Source organism: Tetrao urogallus (genome assembly GCF_951394365.1).
Source record: "Tetrao urogallus genome assembly, chromosome: 3".
NCBI classification, from domain to species: Eukaryota; Metazoa; Chordata; class Aves; order Galliformes; family Phasianidae; genus Tetrao; species Tetrao urogallus.
In genome coordinates, this window is record NC_136815.1 from 49082020 (window position 1) to 49089011 (window position 6992).

General features: G+C 36.4%; 1 protein-coding gene across 1 annotated transcript in view; it reads left to right on the plus strand.

The window, feature by feature from the left end:
• Window positions 1-6992, plus strand: part of PTPRM (protein tyrosine phosphatase receptor type M) — a gene marked incomplete at both ends in the record, with an annotated part of 447044 nt that overhangs the window by 131237 nt on the left and 308815 nt on the right. The window lies entirely within an intron of this gene.

A 6992-nucleotide genomic window follows, 5' to 3' on the forward strand; every position in this document is an offset into this window, starting at 1 on the left:
AGAACACAGATTATAGGACAAACAGTGGAATTCATTAAATACTGAAAAAGGTTAGAAAAACAGCATTCTTCAGAAAGCAGATCTTTTAGACATTACTGGCTATTGCGAAAGCGATAGCAGAAATACGTGACTCAGAAATATGTGATTTCATGTTTGTATTTGATGAAATTATAACAAAATAATGGAAGATGTGTCTATGCATAGTAGATGAGGAAAAATTTGAAGAAATTGTATATGATGAAAGAATTATCAGACCTATTAGGCTTATAGTTTTGGGTATATGTATTGTGTATATCTATATATGTTTTGGTAAAAGTGGATTGATTCACTTTTCTGACAATGTACAGGATTTATGCTGAAGCTGTTTAACACTTTTTTTCAAGAGTTTCAGGCATTTAAAATTTGAAAGAAATATCTTAAAAGTTAGGTTGATCATATTTGTTGTTAGGATTGATAATGATTACAATACAAAGTTTAATGTGGGACAGTGCTCAAGAGAAGGCTGACAATTCATCTGAAAAATTATTATAAGATGAATAACAGAATTGATGGATATTAGTTGAGGCAGCAAAAGGAAGATTTTCAACTGGTGTGCTCTGGCACCCCCTGTTTTTGCCAGTTCAAATGAAGCTTTACTGATTTTTATGTGCATTTTCCCTACAGCATGGCATCTGGAGGTGTTGTATCTAAGTAGAAGTTCCTAGTTCTTCATGAACTGTTAGCCATGCTTTGAGAGCCTTCTCAAATCAACATCAACTTCATAACTTTCAGACGTTACCTGAAAATGTATCTTTCTTTATCTGAAAACATAGTAGGAAAAAAAAAAAACTAGAGACAAAATGTTTTCTGTTTGTTGTCTTCAGAGTCCAAAACTGACTGTCATCAGATTTCAGTTTGTCCACTTTCTGCAGTGCTTTCAAGAGCAGATAACAGATACAGATAACAGATATTGCCTTTGCTCTACCTGAAGTTAGGACCCACAATGCTTGAGCCTTGCAATTCATCTGCACATGCCCAGAAAGTCCAGTGTCTTTGATGGTCATCTTTGGTTCTGTAAACTCACAGTAGAAATGATGCCATGGTAGCCACCTGTAGTGAGTTGACTGTAGCGGGGCATTTAGGGAATGCTGCTTACATCTACCTAGTCAGAGAAATTTTTATAATGAGTATTTTAAATATTTTCTGACCTTAAGGAGATAGGTTTCTGCCTGTACACCCTACCTGTAGGGTGTAAGGTAATACACAGAATGTCTAGTCTTAAAATAAGAATTTCCACTTCATTTAGCACAGTTTTCAAATGTTGAGAGCCAAAATCATCAAACATTGATTTTTACATAAGTCAAACTCCAGTATGTTTTTACTTATGTTTATTATTCTATCAGTGAAATCCCAGTTACTGGGTAGGTTATGTCTGTTGTTACAGTCAGGAAGGAAAACTAATCATTTGTGTTCAACCATGCTTAGGACTTGTGAAAAATCAACCAAGTAACTTTCTTTGCTCCCGAGTCAGATTTTCTTCATGCATGAAAAACGATACGGCGTTCAATTCCATTGCATTTGTCATTCCGAGTATAAAAAGCATCTCTTAACAAGGTGGTGTGACACAGCGAAAACTTACAGAAGTGACTGGAAAATCTCTCTTGTGCCATTTCCATCATTTTTGTAGAAGTGTATATTGCTTTTCCAGTTGTCAGAATATTTTTTTAAACACGCACTGGGATTTTTTTGCTGTTCTTGTGTCATTCTATCTTTTGGGCAGCTTTTTGTGTACAAAACCCTACTAAGATCTGTCATGATACTATTCATTGCTAGATAGCTGGTGGAATAAATACCATAGTATTTTCATTTTTCTCTATGCTTGCCTCACTGGAAATTTCCATTGATGTTAATAATGAGAATTACTGGATATTCAGTTGCCTGTTTACTCGGGACCAGATCTAGTCTGCGTTGTCTCTTTCCAGTGTTGCATCTTAGAATCGGTGTTTCAGTGAAATTGCTGAACTATCACAATGAGGAATTCTAAACAACAGCAGTAAGCGTAGCAAATCCACCAGTTCCTTGAATTAAACCCTCTGGGTAAAATGATGAAATATGGATGATTAGAAACTTTGTGACTTTTAACGCATGTGGATTAAAGAAGCCTGAATTTAATGAATATTGAGCTCTATTAGCTGCCTTAGGTTTTAGTTGTTTGATTTAAGTGTGTAGTTTTGAACTACTAATTTGCATGTAGTTCCTAAACATAGAGTTAAGTGCTGCACCCAAGAAAATCCCATTTACACTTTTTGACTGAGGAAAATTGTGTTTAAACGTGATACTACTACTAGGGAACTACATCTGTGAAAAGGAGCACATTTATAGTAATATGTATATTTGCCATGTCTTCTGTGGAGAACTGAATTGATCTTAACGTTGCGTTGCCTTGTTGGAATCCCAGTCTAGTTCCTGTTCCCTTGCAGGCAATTGTTACCTAGTAGATAAACAAGTGAATGCCTACATGTATTTCTTGCAGTGCGTTTGTCAGATGCCCAAATGTGAGATACATATCCATTATCTTGCTACTGCCTTCTAGCAAAGCAAGTGCTGTGTCAATTTTTTTCCTTTCATGGATGAGAACTCTTTTTCTTTCTTTTTTTTATTTTTTTTTCTTTCAGTCCAAATTAGGTGTTTGTGTATTGAGTTTCTCCACATGCTTTAGATGTTTATATCCATCTGGCATAGTATTACTGTAGCAATCAGTTTAACAGATGACAATAGTAAAAGCTGTAAGAGAAAATTTCTACATGATTTAACATTGAAGACAAGTTGATTTGAAAAAACAGAACAAAACAAAAAACTGTAAGAAAGATTTTTAATGCATTCAATTCACTTTTTTTTTCCTTTACACATACTGTGTGGTTTCAAGCAAGATGCACCTAATAGTCTTTAATGATTATGCCTTTTCATTTTAATGCCTAATAGTTTGTTTTTCTTTCTTGTGAGGAAATCCATAGATAAAAGTAGGTGTAGAAACAGGCTCAAATTTTAATATGTTGTGCATTATTTTGCTCTAGATCTTACAGAGTTTGCTCTTACTTTCACCTAATGTAAGTACATGCTACTTTGACCTCTGGAAGTGAACGTATCAGAGTTCACGTGAAGGGAAAAAGAGGTGCTGCCCAAACAAAACAGATTAAATTTTTTAATGAGATGGTAGGCTTTCAAGAGTAAGGGCCAATAAAGGGTTAAGCACCAAGTAAGGGCTTTCATGACTATTTATTACTTGTTTTCTTTCAGATTGACTTTATTCAAACCCTTAGAATTTTCATGACTTCCTCTGAAATTTAGATTTGCCCGCAGGCTTCTGGTTGGGTGCACTCAAGGCTTCCCATGCCTATGCTTCACATCCTACTGGCCTCTATAAAAGGCCTAAGCATTTATCTTCGGAAGGGCTGTGCTAGCTACTTCGGGTGGTCAGAACACATTCTTGTACGTTGAGGAAAGCATGTAATTTCAGAGATGAGTAATATTGAAGATGTTCTATCTACATTTGATTTTTCTTCCCTGGCTAGCTTGAAATGGCTGTGCATTGAATGGACTGACATCAGATATCTGAAAGTACAAGGCACGTGGGATTTTCATTCTGATGCAGGAAAGCTCTCCCGTACTTGATGCAAGAAGGCTCTTCTGTTGCTCTCTGTTTTGAAGCCAGGATCTTACAGTTGAGTGTTCGTGTATCCATCTTGTACGTGCCTGGTTTCTTCAGAAATATTACCTTAAGTGCTGTCTAGAGGCTGTATTTAGGCTTAGGACAGATGTTACTATGTTTGAAACAGCATGCAATGGCAGATTGTTACACTTACACTTAACTCTAGATTTAGCATGCAGTTAGATGATCAAATGTCTTAGTTTACAGCTTTGTTCAGTGTTTGTGTGAATGAGCGTCCTGCTATAGATGAGCTAGAAGAAGAGAAACTTCAGCTTCTGAAAGTGGTGGTTGGTGAGACCTTTGTAAGTGGAAACTGTCCAGGAAGACCTTCAGGTGGGGTTTGATGGTGTTCTCATACAGTCCAGAGTTCAAACAATTAAAAGGATATGTTTAGATTGTCTCCTACTCTTTATCTCGTGGACTAGAAAGAGCTTGCCAAATTCTTCATAACAGAACATATCCTAAGTGTTGGAAGGAATATAGTTTTATTTCATGCCTTTTAAGGCAGGAAAAAACCGATAAGACTAAATAAAATTTGTTTGCTTCCTTTTTGTACTCAGATAATAATTTTGTGGATTTTATTTGAAACCTGTTGTGTTTTAAAGGTGAGAAAATGTCTTATTAGTAATAGAACAGGAATATCTCTTGTTCTAGCTGGGTGTCGATTTATTCTTCACCTTTCAGCATCCTAGTTAATTATTGAACAACAGGATCTAAAAGTCCAGCACAGCAGGATTTTATACTTTGATCAGCCCAAAACCATAAACATCTTAGGAACCAGTGTACTAAAGAAAAGTATTGGAAAGATTGAAAAGTGCTAACTTTAGTTTCCTGTGTACATGAAAATAAGGAAATAGTTCTTCTCTTATTGTATTATTGCCGAAGTTAATTCTATGTTTTCTGTGCTGAGGTATTTGAAGATGTTTGTATTGCAAGTTAAAAACACAGATGGAATGCTGCATGAAAGAGGTGCACTGGTTTGACAGACTGAAATGGGGGGAGAGCACGTGTGCAAATTCAGCAAAAGTAATAAACAGCATTATTTTCTGAGCCCTGACCAGGAGCAAGGATGCCACTCTCACTGCTGCATTTGGAATACTAAGGAAGCTCTTCTTGTCTCATCATTGGGTCCTCCAACATTTTAGACAACTGAAAAACAGCAAAAAATAAAATGTGGTAGATGTATGTACGGACTGTAGATTCAAGAATGGTGTAATCAGAAACTCATAGAAACCAATCCTTGCATAGAAAAGCACTTGACTTTCTTTCTGCTGAATTAAAAATAAAACTCAAATTGTTAGCAGTGTGTGAAAAGCCAGTATTAGGAACACTAAAAAATGAAATGAATTTTAAGTGTAGTATGAGGTTTTTAATTGGAGAAGCACATTTAGTGACATTGACTTACATTACTATTGCATAAGCATTCATCCCAGTATGCTATTCTACCTTTTAGGTGGTAAAACATTCACATTCCTTTGCATCACATTTCATTTCAGTTTTTGTAAACTTGAGAAAATCTATTATTTGACTTGATTGAAAATTAATTAGATGTTATACTTGATAAATAATTTAGGGTAGCTGCAAAGTGTATTATTGCATAATTAAATATGATTAAGATGAAGGTGTGGTCTGGACTGAAGTTCTCCAGACACTTGCACTCAAATGTCATTTCCAGAAATGACACTGGAGTATGCATCTGATTGAAATTCCAGACCATCAATTCCCATCAAACTGAAAAAGTCAGAAGTTGTTTTTTAGTAACTGTTTGTGAAATATTTGTGCTTCTGTTTTTACAAAAATAGTTAATGATGCATTTATAGCATGTGCCTCTAACATATTTGTTTTCTAACATATCTGTTTTCTTTTGACTTTTATGACAAGTGCAGGGTTTCAAATACCTTTTTATTGCTATCTTAATTGTGTTCTGTTGATAAATCCTCATTTGAAAGTAGACATGTTGAATTTTACTTCCTTCTATGGTATCACAGCATATGTATTAGTTGAGTTATCTCTTTTGGCTTTGGATTTGTTCAACACAGACATATGAATATCTTTTTTTAGTTTTTTTATTTGCAAATCTGTTGTGTAAATTGATTATTTTGAAGGTGTACCTCAATAAAACACATTAACAGGCACTGAAAAAGAGCCCATAAATTGAGTAGATATTCATGAGGGTTGTTTGAGTGTAACTTCATGTGGACTATGCCTTTACGTTTCTTCTTGCTGTTGGGGTGGATAATATTGTAACATTACACCTCCTCCTCCTGCGTGCTTTTTTTCTTTTCTGTAGAACTTAACCAATTTGCTGGGTGTTTTCCTTCTTTTCTAAGCTCCTGAAGCCAGGAGACAGTCAAGTGACCTTCACTGAAGGAACTGGGGTTCTTTAGTCTGTGGAAAAGGAGACTGAGGGGAGACGCTATTGCTCTCTTCCAAAATCTGAAAGGTGATTGCAGCAAGAACGGGGTTGGTCTCTTCTCACTGGTGACAAGTGATAGGATGAAGGGAAATGGCCTCAAGCTAAGCCAGGGGAGGCTTAGGTTGGATATCAGGAAACACTTCTTTACAGAAGGGGTTGTTAAGTGCTGGAATAGGCTCTCCAGGGAGGTGGTTAAGTCACCATCCCTGAATTTATTTAAAAGCTGCTTGGATGTGATGCTCAGGGACGTGATTTAGCAGAGGGTTGTTAGAGTTAGGGTAGAATGGTTAGGTTGCGATTGGACTTGATGATCTTTAAGTTCTTGTCCAACCTGAGCAATTCTATGGTTCTGTGACCACACTTAATCAGTAAAAGCAGTAGCTGCTGATAAGCTGAAGTGAGCCTAAGGAATCAGAACATTTTAAACTGCATCCCTATTAGATACAGCATCCCAACATCTGTGCTCACATCTGTCCTCAATTTCAATTGGACTAAGCAGACAGAAGTGCTTGAATAGTTTCCACCTCTGACTGATTCTCTTCTAATATCTGTAGATTTACTGCAGTGCTGATCATTGACAAGGTTTTTTTTCTCTTTTTCTTTCTTCTTTCTTTTCTTTCTTTCTTTCTTTCTTTCTTTCTTTCTTTCTTTCTTTCTTTCTTTCTTTCTTTCTTCCTTCCTTCCTTCCTTCCTTCCTTCCTTCCTTCCTTCTCTTCCTTCCTTCCTTCCTTCCTTCCTTCCTTCCTTCCTTCCTTCCTTCCTTCTTCCTTCCTTCCTTCCTTCCTTCCTTCCTTCCTTCCTTCCTTCCTCCTTCCTTCCTTCCTTCCTTCCTTCCTTCCTTCCTTCTTCCTTCCTTCCTTCCTTCCTTCCTTCCTTCCTTCCTTCCTT